General features: G+C 34.8%; 1 protein-coding gene across 1 annotated transcript in view; it reads left to right on the top strand.

Moving 5' to 3' along the window:
* The window catches only part of Pcdh15 (protocadherin related 15), a 1,704,270-nt gene that overhangs the window by 275,345 nt on the left and 1,411,937 nt on the right, over positions 1-16,988 (top strand). The window lies entirely within an intron of this gene.

The following is a 16,988-nucleotide window of genomic DNA, read 5'->3' as shown; positions in this document are numbered from 1 at the left end:
GAGGCTGACCTCAGTACAAAGCTTCCAACATCTACCAGCCAAAGACTGGAAGATGCAGGTCCCATCCAGAAAGAACAAAATGTTAGGATCCTGACTTTTAGCTAACAGCAGGCGGCCTCTTTAATAAAGGCTACCTTTTTAACAAAGAAATCGTTTGTAAAGTTAGAGAAGGGCATTCAGAGGGCATTTCAGGCCAATAACAGTGCCATACGGGACAACTAGTGTTAATATTTAGAGGGAAAAATTTATGCTGAGGCCAAAGGTATAGAAAATTCTAATTGAGAAGTTAAGAGACCACAGTAATGTCTATTTTGTTATTTCTGGAACTATAACCTTTGCTAACAATTGGCTTACAAGAGTCTGATGCCCTGAGGTGTGAGGTGGGGCTAGGAGCAGAACTTGTGCAAGGCGACACTCCCTCCACACACACCTGGGACAAATGACCCTGACTGCCTAGGCCTGATTGTGTGGCCTGTCACCCCTCCCCCCTTCCTGTGTACTCTATGCGTGTGTTTATTCTAGGGGAAGTGGCAGTGGGCCACAGCCATCACCACATGTGGCTGGCGGCCTAGGATGTACTGGGTCATCTCTATGGATTTTCTTAGCTATGGCAGGCATTTTTGCTGTGTCCAGGAGCTGGCATCCTGTGCACAGGTGCACCGGTTTGCTTTCCCTCCTCCCCTTTTCCCTCCTCCCCTTTTCCCTCCTCCCCTTGCGTGGCAGCCACAGGTTTTGTAAAGCAGCTGATTTAAAGTTACATTAGACTGAGAGGCCTGGCAAACTAGTTGGAATAGCTTAAGTCATAAGGTACCATGCTACAGGTTTTTCATGGGGGGCAGGGTCCCAGTAAGCCCAGGGAGGGGAAGGCAGACAGAGACAAAGGACACGTGGTGAGACCATGGAGGAGGCAGAAAAGGTGTGCTGACATCTTAGGTAAGGGAGGGGAAGGCAGAGCCTGGAGACATGGTACATGCTTAAGGGATTAGCCATCACCTGTGTCTCTAGGATGCTCCCATTGATTGGTACTGGCAGGCTTTCAGGAAATGAAACTTCCACTCTCTGGTCACCGAATAAAGCATGAGCTCTTTCAGAGCTGGAATCGCCTCGAGGTCAGAATTGGCAAGGAGTGGCTTGCTTAACTCCATGACAGGGAAAGTTTTTCAGGAAGATAGGAGGAGATAGGTATGTTCTGTTTACGTGGGGAAGGAGGAGGTTTGGGAGAGGAATTGGCTGATTTAGAAACTGGTTTACAGGCTGATAGAATCTGCACAGGGGAACAGAAAGTACAGAGGGAGGATTTGAAGTCAGAGAACCAGATTTAGACGGAGGTATGAAAAGGCTTGGACATAATGGAATCTCTCCCCATCGTCCTGATCGCTCACAGTAGTTATATGTCCCATAAAAGGTTGGGATTTAAAGACCCAAAAAGGGGCCAGTGATTTTGGTTGTCTAAAGGATAAGTGGGCCAGATTTGAGTGCAAAAGCGGATCAAATTTTTGGTTTTATATCTGGGGTCAAACCCAAGGTGTCTAAATTATTGAGGAGGCATCTCAATGGGGAGTCAGACGGCAGAGAAGACGGAGAGGCACCCATTATGAGGGACCTGGTCCTGGAATGGGAGAGGAGGATATTATGTACTGTGGAGCATCCTCGCACAGCACAAATATCCGAGAAAATGCAAAGCACATGTGACCCAGCCGTCGTTGAGTTCAGGTGGTTTCCAGGCCAGAGGCTGGCGCCTTGGATTATCTAAGCCTAGGTTTTGTAGGGTCCCGGACCCTGTAAAATCCAAACCCTGTGGAGAAGGGGATCACTCAACCGTCTGAGATGCCCAGAGATAGCCCAAAGCAGGGGAAGTGTTCTAAAACCCAGAGACACTGAAGGGAGAGACCGCAAAGGGAGCCCAAAAAGGGTAGGTGGACTCATCAAAGAATGTCTGGTGTTGGATGCAAGTGAGGGCCATCGGGAGGATGAGTCCTGGCCAGTCACATCCTCAGGGTGTTCGTGGGGTGAGTCAGAATCAGGGTCCCACCAGGATTAGTGGGGAAACTTGCCCCGAGTCATGGCACCAAATGTAAGGAAATATAGGCCCCAAAATGACCACGTGGAGAGGAGTGATCTGGCCAAAAGATTCTTTATTGCCGGGTGGGAGAGGGAAAGAGCAGAGAGCCAAGAGAGCAGTTGATTCTTCTTGAACTGACCTTTTCTCTAGTTCCTGGGCCCCTGTTGGCCTCTGTCACTTTAAAGGTTCTGCATTAGTTCCTTTGCATTGAGGACATCAAATGCTATCTTGTTTTTTGGGTCTCTTACCTATCATACTTCCCTTGTGTGCTCTCACCTTATCATGTGACCAAAGTCCAATCCTCTTGCTATATTTACCCTTGATCTAAAGCCCACATATGAGGGAAAACATTCAATTATTGGTCTTCCGAGCCTGGTTAACCTTGCTCAGGCTGATGTTCTCCAGTTCCATCCATTTACCTGCAAATGATAAGATTTCATTCTTCTTCATGGCTGAGTAGAATTCCATTGTGTATAAATACCACATTTTCTTAATCCATTTGTCAGTAGTGGGGCATCTTGGCTATTTCCATAACTTGGCTATTGTGAATAGTGCTACAATAAACATGAGTGTGCAAGTGTGTCTGGAGTAACCTGTGTTGCATTTCTTTGGGTATATCTCCAGGAGTGGGATTGCTGGATCATATGGCAGATCTATGTTTAGATTTTTAAGAAGCCTCCAAATTTTTTTCCAGAGTGGTTGTACCAGCTTGCATTCCCACCAGCATTGTACAAGGGTTCCTTTTTCCCCACATCCTCACCAACATCTGTTGGTGGTGGTGTTTCTAATGATAGCTATTCTAACAGGGGTGAGGTGGAATCCTAGTGTGCTTTTGATTTGCATTTCCTTTATGGCTAGAGATGGTGAGGATTTTTTAAAGTGTTTTTTGGCCATTTGAATTTCTTCTTTTGAGAATGTTCTGTTTAGTTCACTTGCCCATTTCTTTATTGGTTCATTAATTGTGGTAGAGTTTAGTTTTTTGAATTCCCTGTATATTCTGGTTATCAGTCCTTTGTCTGATGTATAGCTGGCAAATATTTTCTCCCACTCTGTGGGTGGTCTCTTCAGTTTAGAGACCATTTCTTTTGTTGAGCAGAAGCTTTTTAGTTTTATGAAATCCCATTTGTCTATTCTTTCTCTTATTTGCTGAGCTACTGGGGTTCTATTTCGAAAGTCCTTGCCTATACCTATTACTTTCAAAGTGTTTCCTACTCTTTCTTGTACCAACTTTAATGTTTGGTGTCTGATATTAAGGTCCTTGATGCATTTTGAGTTGACACTAATACAGGGTGATAACATGGATCTCGTTTCAGTTTTTTGCATACTGCTAACCCCTTTTCCCAACAGCTTTTGTTGAAGATGCTGTCTTTTCTCCATTGTATATTTTTAGTGCCTTTGTCAAAAATAAGTTGGGTATAATTGTGTGGATTCATGTCTGGGTCTTCTGTTCTGTTCCACTGTTCTTCATGTCTGTTTTTGTGTCAATGTCATGCTGTTTTTATTTCTATGGCTTTTAATGCAATGCCCATCAAAATCCCAATGACATTCATCAAAGAGATTAAAAAATCTACCCTAAAATTCATTTGGAGACACAAGAGACCATAAATAGCCAAGGCAATACTCAGTAAAAAGAGCAATGCTGGAGGTATCACAATACCCAACTCAAAACTTACTGTGCTTTTTGTTGTAATTGTAGCTCTTTCACTTATTACTATACAGTATTCTCTTCTATAACTTACAATCACTTATTGATATATTTATTATTGATGCACATTTGGATCATTTGGGTCACTTCCAGTTTGAGATAGTTTGAAGACCAACTCTATGAAATAGTCTTGTGTGTGTGTGTGTGTGTGTGTCTTCTCATGAATTTATTGTGCATCTATGAACAATATAAGATGAGAATGGAATTTCTTGGAAATAGAGAATGTGTATGTTCAGTATGGGTAAATATGACCAAAATGTTACCTATCGTGTAGTACCAATTCTTGCTCCCCTTCCACTGTAAAATAAGTCCAGTCACTGAGCATCTTTTCTTCTTTGAGCCTAGGGTGAGATATAGGTATCCTTTTTGTTTTTAATTTGTATTACATAATGATTGATTATTATATATGTAAACCATTTGTGTATGTTTACTATCTAATTGGATATCTCTTTTATAAAGCAAAAGTTCAGATTCTCCTGAGTTTTTTGTTTCTATTTGATTATCTCCTTATTTATTGTTACTGTTACATATGTTTTAGTGGCATTTCAATTATATTCTGTCCTATAGCTTCTCATTTTAGTTTCTTCATAGTCTCTTAATTATATTGAAGTGAAATAAATCAATTTCCTCTGTGTTAGTAAGCACTTTATGTGTTCTACGAAATCTTTTCCTATCCTGAGGTCATTAATATAGTCTCATGTTTTGTTCAACATAAATCTATATCTACACACACTCAACAGAATTTGTTTGAAAAAAATTCTTTTGCAGCTTATGACTTTTTAATTAATCTGCTGACTATGACCATATAGATTTGTTTCTTCATATTTTGTTTTGTTTCATTACTTTATTGCTCTATATGCATGGACTTAAAGTTCTAATGGTATGAGGATGTCAATCATTATTTTTGAGTATTTCCTATTAAAATCAGGAAAATGGACTGTCAACATCATGTAGTAGAACAACACTTATTAGTAAATACATTGAATAGTTCTTTACAAATTAGGATATATTTTAAGAATTCAACAGCTGCATTAGTTAAGTAGCATAATCTGCTATAACAATCCCTGACAGCTCAGTAGCTTAATGTAATAAAAGTCTGTATTGCACTCAGATAACAGTTCATTCTGAGCATTCATTTAGTGTTCTTCTCTGTCTGAAATTTAGTCTTAATCTGGGGGTCTGTTTTCCAGCTTCAATTCCTTATTATTGAAGAGACTTTTGAGTAAATTTGTAGACACCTAACCATCTCTGCCAAATCAGCTAACAAGTAAGAATTTTTTCATGGACTTTGGTAAAACCAGAATATTTGGTTTAATCTTGCTTATGTGTGATATTGTTTAGTAGCATATTAGAAATAAGTTATGAAAGAGCTGTTCAAAAATTCGTCAGTAATATGTCAGTCACAAATCATCGTGTTTAAAGAGCTTTAGTTTAAGAAAATTTTTTAATATATATTAAGACTGGTAGAATAGAAACATCAGCAATACAACTTAATTCTTCTGCTGCTCATGGCTCTCTTTGTAAAACAGAGATTGTCACACACTGTAGTAAGGTGGAAGTTTTTTTGTAAGAAAACAGTTTAAAGTAGTAAAACTCAGAGTTAAATAAATGCAACAAAAACCATAGTATGTAATTGGAGAAGAGTCACTTTATTATTGTTAAATAGTGTATTTAACCTTTAAAGAGTGTTTTGACTACTTTATGGAACTATCATATCAGCATACAATGTGTCGAGCTTAGGTCTAGACAAAGTAGCAGACAGACTTGCCCATTATAACAAGTTACATTGATGTTGTACTGGGACCCTGATTCTCTGATTCCAATTGATATTTCATCAGTAGGCACGAATCTCAATTTACCTGCAATGGCTTTGTTGGAGGTGTATTTAGGATTGTAAATATTATAATGGTATCTTAAAAAATATCTTGAACTATGGTTTGGCATTAATGAATTTATTCATGTTAAAGATAAGAAAACTTGGAACTATAATTTTAATGTGAAGAACAAAATCTCAAAACTTGAATCCCCATTGAGTAGTTTTTCCATTTAAATAATGGCTACTCTTTCTCAAAATTTTCATACATTCAGGGAATCTATAATATAGTTTTGACCATAATAATAGAATAGGGATTTATTAAGAGAAAGCACATAAATTATGAGAAAAGTAACAACATATTTTTAAATAGTACCACCATCCTTTAGAAGATTAGTTTGCACAAGATTCTTAAGGTTATTTACACTATGTGGAGATCAATCTGGCTTTAATGTTGTATGCTAAATTTACATATGTGATTATAAGTGCATTTTATGGGGAAGGTTTCTGAAATATTTTACCTATGTTTAATAGATTCTCAGTCAGATTAACAGATTAAAAGAGAGCAAGACAAGTAATTCTGAATATGGTAGAGTTAAAGGCAAAGTTGGTAATATTGGATATTAGGAATAGGGCATAATTGATAGGGGTGCATTAAAACAAGCAATTATCAGTAGTATATGAAAACATAGATGGGTAAAGAGAAGGAGGAACATTTGCAAAATATTTCATCGTTTCAAGGTTTATTATGAATTACTTGGTTGAGTAATCTTTTGATACAATAATTAAGTTAACTTTTATCTGAAATTTATACATTTATAGAAAGTATGCATTAAGTATGGTAGACTGTAAAAAAATTATTTTCACTGTTGTTGTGTATGCATCTACTGATTTCTCTGTATGCATCTCACAGTGCACTAAATTCTCCTCATTTTCTACTTGACATAACTAAGCAACCTTCTGGGTTAAATGACTTGACCAATACTACTCAATAAGTCCTGGAAATGGACTTCAAATTGAGATAATGCTGGTTCCAGTGACCATACTCTTAACCCCAAAACTGAACCATCTCTCACAAGGCATTATGCAGCTCATTATCCACATGTGGTATATAGAAATTGGTAGAAAATTACAACCTTTATCATCAGCATTCTGGATGAACTTGTTATTCAAGAGTTGCTATGCATTAGGTGCAAAATTATGGCATTTGCCAATTCAAAATAAAGTCCACATAATAGCTAAATCAAATACAAAACCATCTGTTGCTATATTTCAAAAGCTTTAAAATGTGGGATGTTTTAAAGACGTATTTACTTTTTTACTTGCTTTCCAGTAAGTTTGAAAAGAAGTTTTTTGAGAATCTTATTCAATACATTATTAATCTATTTATATTGCTAAGTTATTTTGTATTAAACAGGTATTCATATTTTAATTGAAGTAATATTCTAAACTTTTGTAGCTAGTCAGAAAAATATATAATTATTGGTAGTGGTAAGAAGAGACAGAGAAAGAATGAATTTGAACTGTAAATATTATGCCACAATTTTAACTGCTGGAAATTATTTAATTTTGTTTTCTAAACTGTGTTCCTTAACTTAATTATTCATGTAACACTTGCAAGGGATGTGAGGATCAAAACTGAAAGTCAGAGTACTCTTCTTCTTGGAGGAATTTAGACACAAATTTAAGCATTTATTGAACAACATGCTTCTAGGAATTACTCTATAAAGCTGTTTACATTTAAATAAAAATAGATCCAAATAGAATTGCAGGGTTTTCTTGTAGAAGAAAAAAACTAAAAATTACATGTATATATTTATACACAGGTGTGTGTGACATATCCATTTGAATTAACTTATTTATATTTATTTATGGAATTTTGTGCAGCTATTAAAATAATGAAAAAATTTATAAATAGGTATATAAATAAATGTCACTTATATGAAAATAATAGTTTGTGATAATATATATTCACATAAATAAAGAGAAGACAAAAATGTCTGGATGTAAAACAATTAACATTGGTGTGGGAAGAAAAGGTTTTTAGTTGTTACCTGTGGCTGAATTGTTTGAAATTGTTACAGAGAATGTTCTTATAAACATTGTGAAACATGAACAATGGAAATGTAACAAAATTCAAATAAAGGGACATTTAATACTGAAGGTATTTGGAAAATCCAGTCGCTTATCAAGTAGACTTGAGATAGGTGTCACTGTGTATTGGAATGTCTATGGATGTTTTTACAGTAATGGGGATTGAAATCAAGTCCTCAAGTGCCCTACTACTTGAGCCATGCCCCCAGTACTTTTGCTTTTGGTTTATTTTATAGATTAGAACTGAAGCTAACTTTGCCAGCACTGGCCTCAAACTGCCTGGAAATATAGGCAAGTAACCTGTCCCTAGCATGGGCTTTGAAACAGGAAATATGAAATCAAGAAATCTCTAAACAAGAAAAACTCCATGGTAATAGTTGCACAAATAAGGTACTATTTCTTATGTAAAAACATTTCTTATGTAAAACATATAAAAATTGGGGTTTCCAAAAGAATATTTTAGGGTCATAAGGTGTTTACAGAACAAGAAAGAACTTGATGAACATAATGATTTTTATTGATTACTAGCATATAAAAGTATTATACTGCAGACTTGCCTATGTTTTAATGGAATTCCTGATACAAGTGTTATAAACACACATTTTTCATTTTAATGTTTTGCTTGCTATGAATTGAAAATAGTCACCATCTAATTAAACAATGGAAGCCAGCTTCAGAATGACAAAGGGTCTTGTTTTCTCTCATATGTGGATGCTAGACCAAAAAGATAAACATATACATGAATATATATATGATCATATATATATATATATACATAAACAGAGTATATGTTTATAATAGTAGAACTGTTTGAGATGACTATGGGAAAATGAGAGAGGAAAAAGTGAATGATAGAGAGTGAATAATATCTAAATACATTGTATCTATATGAAGATTGTATAACAAAATGCTCTGAAAGCTGTTAAGAATCAGGGGTGGGGGAAAGGCAAAGAAAGGGTAATAGAAGAAGTTAATGTGATTAAATGAATAAAATGTATTCATGTAGCATGGTGAAACTTCTTTAAACAATGAATACACAATTAAAAAATGAAGAACAGGAATGTACAATAGCTCATTTTGGGGTTTGATACTTGAGTGAAACCTGTCGAAATTGTTTTAAGAATGGTAGGAGAAGAATTAAATAGAATGATGGGGGGGGTGAATCTAGCCCAGGTTCATTGTAAACATATAGGGAAACATCACAATGAAACCACTTGTACAACTAATACATCTAATAAAATTTTAAAACAACCCCCACTAATATTAAAGAAAAGTTCTGAAAATTCAAAATCCAAAGCAATCCACAGGGTTTGGAAGTATTTGGGGCTTTTTTGTTTTGTTTGTCAGTTCTTATTCAATGTTATACAATCAATTTCTTTTATTACATTGACTCTATATTTGAGGATCTATTTTATGAGATTAACATACAGGTAAATATATATGTGTGTGTGTGTATGCAGAGTTGATCCTGTGTCACTAGAAAGTTTACTGTTCTTTTATTGAAATTTTGTGATATGTTGCTGTAGTGTGTGTAGCTATGGAAGTAAATTTATTTTCATTTCTATTTTCCTTTTTTGGCAGCACCAGGATTTGAACTTAGGGTCTCATGTTTGCTAAGTAGGTGCTCTTACCACTTGATCCACTCTGCCAGCTTTATTTTCATTTTCTATTAAACATTTTGTGTTATTAAATTAAGTGAATTGAGCATTTTTGTTTGCTGTAAGTAATGATTGCTCAACATTGGAGAAATAATTTGTGCCTTTTATCTTTTGGTTGAGAGGCAAGAACATTGAAGAGACAAGTAATGAAATCTGAATGACCAGCTTTGGAATTGCACTTTACTAATTTTGGTTTACATAGTCTCATATAATTGAAGACTAAATAGCAGGAAACAAGAATATCTCTGTTCATGGATTTATCCTGATTTCAGCATGGTCTTTCATATCATAAACTATTATAAAGGAGGTAGATATGGATAGTTTTCTAAGCAGTTATTTGATTTGCTATATATAGACTTAGGTTGGGAATCTATAATCTTATTAGTCAAAGTAGACATAGGACCATGCAATTATCATCAGACAAATATACAAATCAAGAAGGAAATGCCAGTCAGGATAATGTCATTCCACCCAAATGTGTACTTTGTACTAGAAAATAAGAAATGCTAAAATTTAAACTTCCTTATACACTGAATTGTGAAATCCACTGAAACTATCACTAAAATGGAAACACTCATAATCAAATATATGTTGATGAAAAGAGAAAAAAATAATTAATTTCTTTATTTTAATGTAGATATTTCTGTTAGTTTTACTAAATTTTATGGGACTTAAATTATTTAAGAAATACTCAAAACAATTTGTCATAACATTAAAACACATTATTTTGTTAATTCTTGCAATTTGAAATAACTGAATATGTTAGCAATATTTATACTTGATACTCATATATATATAAATGAAATGTACATAAACATAAGCTTAAGTTTATAGCAGTGTACTGGTGAACTTTTATTTAATTTTGTTTTATTTTTTCAATGAAGCTTCTACATTAAAGGAGAGCTGGATGTTTTCATCTTATTCAAATAGAGCTTTAGAAGATACTCATTATTGATGAAAGGATTTACTTAAGTGCGGTACAGATCAACTATCAATGTTATAAAATATAATTTATAATGAGCTGTTCTTTGGAATCTCAACACTTTTTTAGAAGCTGCTTTATTTGTGGTAAATAATAGTCAACTAAGAAACAGAAATCCAATAACTAGTACAACTAAGAAAATATGCCTCAAAATAGCTAGCATTCAAGAATGCACTTTGACTTCTACTTCCTGTATTACCAACCTATAGTACATTTCACTTTAAGCAGGGAACTTCATGTTCTGTAATAATATCTGCTCAGTAATGTTAATCTTATTTATTCTAATTATTATTAGATTTATGATCTAATTGCAACAATTTATTTATGAACATTAAATAGAAAAAGTCAATTGCATATTTTAAGTGAATAAAATAATCCATGAAATATCTTATTGGGTGAAATGAATATTCTTTTGAAAGCACAGACTTAAGGACATAATTTTACTTTAACTTCTTTGCATACCAATCAAGATTAAAAATGTTGCCATCATCTCTACAAGATTTCTCCCATCTCTTTCTGGCCATCTTTCTCCCCTAACTAAATCTATCACCCTAAAGGAGCATTTTATTGACATTTAATTAAACTGAATCATGAAATTGGCATTCTTGTGTCTGAATTCTTTCATTTGATTTTGAGTGTATGAAGTTCATCCATGATTTTGCATATATCAGTAGTTCACCCCTTCATATTTTTCTGAAGAATATTTAATCATATGAGAAAACCATAACACTACTCATTCTCTGAGTAATGGATATTTGTGTTATTTTGAGTATTTGGTGGTTATGCAAGTTTATATTTTTGAAGTTCTTTGGTGAAGATATATTTTCTTTTCTTCAATGTTCTTTTTCTGGGAGTAAAATTGCTCTGTCACAGAACATGCTTAATTTTGTAAGAAACTGAACAACAGTTTTTAAAAGCCATCTCAGCATTTTATTTCCCCAGTAACAATTTTATTTTTTCAGATCCTCACCAAAATTTAGTATTGGTAATATTATAAAGAGCAGCCACTGTTACGGTATTTCATAGTATTTTATTTTGGATTTAGTTAGAAACTGATACACAAGTAGCATTATAGCACATAGATAGATGCTAAATGGCAATAGGTTCCTTGTAATGTCTTTCCAAGTATTGTCCATGTTCAATAAAGCTGCTTGAATACTTATTATTGAATATTTACTACAGATTTACTAGATTAATTTACATATTCTGCACACCAGTTCTTTTATTTCAACTTTGATTATTAGCTAGATTAGAATGAATAAATCTCTTGCTTTCCACAGGAGTATAAAATTTCTTAAAATATAGGAATTTGAATACTAACACCTGGACAGTCTGGGGAAAGTAGGGATGGTTGCTCACCCTAAAAGTCTAATTTATTTCTTTATGCTTACTGCTTTTTATGTACTCTTACAGAATTCTCTGTCCAACCCACATTTTCTTTCAGTTTATATGAATACCTGTTTTATTATTTTTAATTTAATTTAACACTTTTACATTTTAATTAGTATATGAAAAGTTGACATATTTATTGGGCAGTATAATTTTACTAAATCCACAGAGTATGTGATTTACAAATCAGGTTAAGCATATCCCTTCAAACATTTGTAATTTCTTTGTGTTTCCGTGTTTGGATTATTTGCCTTACCCTTCCTTTCAGTTATTTTTATGTTGTTGAAAATGACAAGATGCCTTCATTATAATGGTTGAATATTATTCCATTTCAAATCTATTTTCTTTATCCATTCATCAGTTGGTAGGCATGGCTTGATTCTGGCAATAATGGACAGTTCTGCTATAACAATAAGTGGGCAGATGACATTAGAATTCCTTTTTATTTTTTATATTTCATAAGCTTTTAATAAGGAACAATTAATAATTAATTTAAAAAGTCAAACATATATTCAATCAAAAGAAAACAAGTACAGTCCATATTTATCAACTATTTAATTCTAAAATATTTTGGTATACGCTTGTAAATATCACATAGACTATGCTGTATATAAATGCATTAGCATAATGCTTTTTTTGTTATTCATTTATTGTTATGTACATACATTTTTGGGTCATTTCTCTTCCCCTGCCTCCCCACACCCTCCCTCACCTCCACACCACTTTCGCTTCCAGGCAGAACCTGTTCTGTCCTTCTCTCCAATTTTGTAGAAGAGTAGACATAAGCAATAATAAGAAAGACATAGGGTTTTTGCTAGTTGAGATAAGAACACCTATACAGAGAGATTCCCAGCATTGCTTCCCTGCACAAGTGTGTTACAACCCAAATTAATTCATCTCTACCTGACCTCTTCATACTTCCTGGTCACCTTCCCATATTTATCTCTATCATTTTAAGGTTACTGTACTAGCTCCTCTGCAGTGGGGACATCAAACACTTTCAAGTTTTGGGTTTCCTACCTATCCCCATACCTCCCATATGTGCTCTCCCCTTAGCGTCTGACCATACCTTTGCCCTAGACCTAAAGTCCTCATATGAGGTAGATCATGCGATTTTTGGTCTTCCGAGTCTGGCTAATCTTGCTCAACAAGATGTTCTCCAGTTCCATCCATTTATGTGAGAATGATAAGGTTTCATTCTTCTTCATGGCTGAGTAAAATTCGATTGTATATAAATACCACATTTTCTTAATCCATTCGTCAGTGGTGGGGCACATTGGTTGTTTCCATAACTTGGCTATTGTGAATAGCACTACAATAAACATGGGTGTGCAGGTGCCTCTGGAGTAACGTGAATCACATTCTTTTGGGTATATCCCTAGGAGTGGGATTGCTGGCCTCCATATTTTTTTCCAGAGTGGTTGCATCAGCTTGCATTCCCACGAGCAGTGTATGAGGGTTCCTTTTTCCCCACATCATTGCTAACATTTGTTGTCGGTGGTGTTTTTGATGATAGCAATTCTAACACGGTGAGGTGGAAACTTAGTGTGGTTTTGATTTCCATTTCCTTTATGGCCAGAGATGGTGAGCATTTTTTCATGTGTCTTTTGGACATTTGAATTTCTTGTTTTGAGAAAGATCTGTTTAGTTCAGCTGCCCATTTCTTTATTGGTTCATTGATTTTGGGAGAGTTTAGTTTTTTAAGTTCCCTGTATATTCTGGTTATTAGTCATTTGTCTGATGTATAGTTGGCAAATGTATTCTCTTATTCTGTGGGTGGTCTCTTCAGTTTACAGACCATATGTTTTGTTGTGCAGAAGCTTTTTAATTTTATGAAGTCTCATTTGTCCATCCTTTCTCTTAGTTGCTGAACTGCTAGAGTTCTATTGAGGAAGTTCCTTCCCTTTCTATTTTGTGAAATAGTTTAAAGAGGGTTGGTATTAGTTCTTCTTTAAAGGTCTAACAGAATTCATCAGAGAATCCTTTGGGTCCTGGACTTTTCTTTTTTGGGAGACTCTTTATTGCTGCTTCAATTTCATTTTGTGTTACAGATCTATTCAGGTGATTAATATCCTCTTGGTTCAATTCTTGATGGTAATAAGTATCTAGAAATATGTCCATTTCTTCAAGATTTTGAAATTTATTGGAATATAGGTTCTCAAAGTAGTCTCTGTTGATTCCCTGGATTTCTGTGGTGTTTGTTGTTATCTCCCCTTTTGGATTTCTGATTTTACTGATTTGGGATTTTTCTTCCACATTTTAGTCGAGTTTGCCAAGGGTCTGTAAATCTTGTTTATTTTTTGAAAGAACCAGCTTTTTGTTGTGGTGATTCTTTGTATTTTTTTTTTATATATCATTAATTTAGGCCCTTATTTTTATTATTTCTCTCCTTCTGCTTGTTTTTGGTTTTGCTTATTCTTGTTTTTTTAGGAGTTTGAGATGTAGCATTAGGTCATTGATTTGAGATCTTTCTGTCCTTTTAATATATGCACTTATGGCTATAAACTTTCTTCTTAAGACTATCTTTGCAGTGTCTCATAGGTTCTGGTAGGTCGTGTTTTCACTTTCATTAACTTCCAGGAATCTTTAAATTTCCACTTTTATTTCATCAGTGACCCACTGATCATTGAGCAATGTGTTGTTCAGCTTCCAATTGTTTGCATGTTTTCTGATTTTGTTTTTGTTGTCAAGTTCTAGCTTGAATGCACTGTGGTCAGACAGATTACATGGGATTATTTCTGTATTTTCATATTTGCTGAGGCTTTCTTTGTGCCCTAAGACATGATCAATTTTGGAGAAAGTTCCATGGGCTACTGAGAAGAATGTATATCTCATGGAAGTTGGAGGAAATATTCTGTAGACATCAGCTAGGTTCATTTGACCTATGATGTGATTTAGTTCTGGAATTTCTTTGTTAATTTTTTGTTTGGATGACCTATCTATTGGTGATAGGGAGGTATTAAAGTCTCCCACTACCACTGTGTTAGAGTCTATATATGATTTTAGGTGCTTCAGAGTATGTTTGATGAAATTGGGTGCTCTGATGTTGGGTGCATATTGGTTGATAATTGTTATTTCTTTTTGGAATGTTTCTCCTTTTATTTATATAGAGTGTCCTTCTTTATCTCATTTGATCAATGTAAGTTAGAAGTCCAGTATGTCTGAGATAAGTATTGGTACTCCTGCCTGTTTTGTGGGCTATTGGCTGGGTAAATCTTCTTCCAGCCTTTCACCCTAAACCAGTGCTTGTTTCTCTCAGTGGGATGGGTCTCCTGTAAAAAACAGATTGTTGGATATTCCTTTTTAATCCACTTTGACAGATGGTGTCTTTTGATGGGGGAGTTAAGTCTGTTAACATTCAATGTTAATATTGATACATATGTGGTGATTCCTGACACTTAGTTGTTTTGTTTGTTTAAGGATTTGATTGTGTGCAGCTGAATCAGTGTTACTCTCTGATTCCTTGTCTTTTCTTCTCTGTGGTTTGGTACTGCCTGTCCTTTCATGGTTTTGTTTTCTTTCATTTTCTGTGTGCAGAATTCCTTGAAGAATCTTCTGTAGTGGTGGCTTGGTGGTCATTTATTGTTTTAGTTTCTGGTTATTGTGGAAGACTTTTATTGCTCCATCTATTTTGAATAATAGTTTTGCTGGGTAGAGTATCCTAGGGTTGAAGTTATTTTCATTCAGTGCCTCAAATACCTCACTCTGTGACCTTTTGCTTTTAAAGTTTCTTTGAGAAATCTGCTGTGATTTTGATGGGTTTACCTTTATCTGTTGTTTTTTCTTTCTCTCTCACAGCCTTCAATATTATTTCTCTATTTTCTGTGCTTGTTGTTCAGTGATAATATGTCATGGGGTAGTTCTATTTTTGTCAAGTTTTATTTTGGTGTCCTGGAGGCTTCCTGTACTTGAATGGGCATAACTTTGTCTAGGTTTGGGAAATTTTATGTTATTATTTTGTTGAATATATTATGCATCCCTTTTGCTTGCACCTCTTCGTCTTCTTCAACGCCATGATTCTAAGTTTCAGTCTTTTGATGGAGTCAGTGAGTTTTTGCATATTCCTTTTGCAGGTGTTGAGTTGTTTGACTAATAGCTATTCAGTTTGTCCTTTAATTTCCATTTTATCTTCAAGTTCTGATTCTGTTTTCTGCTTGTTCTAGTCTGCTGTTGTGGCCCTCTATTTGTTTTGTATTTCTGTGTCATTCTTTTTTCTGAGGTTTTCCTTGTCATGGGTCACTTCCTCTTTGATATTGTCAATTTTCTTCTTTAATTCATTTATATCTCTATTTATAGTTCTCTGTTTCACTTTGGTGTTTATTTAGGGCTCCTATGAGTTCATTTATTTGCTTCTGTGTCTTCTCATATTCTTTATTTTTGGTGTCTTGAAATTTTTTGAGTGCCTCTTGAATGTTTTGTTTAACCATGTCTAGTAACATCTCCATGAAATTCTTAGTGATTACTTTTCAGGATTTCTTTTTTTAGGGTATTCTTGTGGGCATCATTGGGTTCCTTGGTGTCATTTATCTTTATTTTGTTGGGGTCTGGAACTGGGTATCTGTTTTCTTCATTTCCCTCTGAATCCTGTATTAAATTATTTTGGGGGAGAGAATGGTTTCCAACACTTTATCATCTTCCCATACTCCACTTGATACTGTGGAACTATGTTCTTGATAGGCTAGTTGGTGGTTTCAGTCATTATTTTTCTTTCCCTTGGTTTAATTTTGTTTTGTGGCTGTATTGAGTTTTTAGCTAAGCGTGTTTGTGCTATTTCTTTCCCTGGTCTGGGTGTTATTTAGTATTAACTAATTTACAATAATAAAACTAACAAAGAAAAAAAACTACCAAAAAAAACTCCAAGGAAATCTATGGGGAGAGATGAACAAACAAACAAGAAACAAAACAAACAAACAAAGAAACAAACAAAAAACTCCAGGTTCATGAACAATAGAATTTCAGCATTTAAGTTCTGATGTTACTTCTCCAACATCCTGTCCTGGTGCTGGTATTGAAGCTGAAGCTCTGTTGTAGTCTCACCAGGTGGTTGGGTAGTGTTTTTTTTTTTTTTTTCTTCTGTCTTTCAGTGGCAGCTTTTTGGTCAGCTTCTCCCTCAGTGAAGTGTAAAAGTTTAAGTTTGTATGTTGTCCTCAGTTTCCAGAGATCAGTTCTGTAGTCCACCAGATGTCCTGATTTAGATTTGGGTTTTTGCTGTGCTTTTTAACTGGGGGCTTGTTTCTTTGACTCACTCCCTTTCTCTGGAGCAAGATCAGTGATCCTTCATCTGG

Source organism: Castor canadensis, chromosome 7, assembly GCF_047511655.1.
Source record: "Castor canadensis chromosome 7, mCasCan1.hap1v2, whole genome shotgun sequence".
Classification (NCBI taxonomy): Eukaryota; Metazoa; Chordata; class Mammalia; order Rodentia; family Castoridae; genus Castor; species Castor canadensis.
Note: the sequence above shows the minus strand (reverse complement) of the source record. Positions and strands in the feature narration are given on the sequence as shown.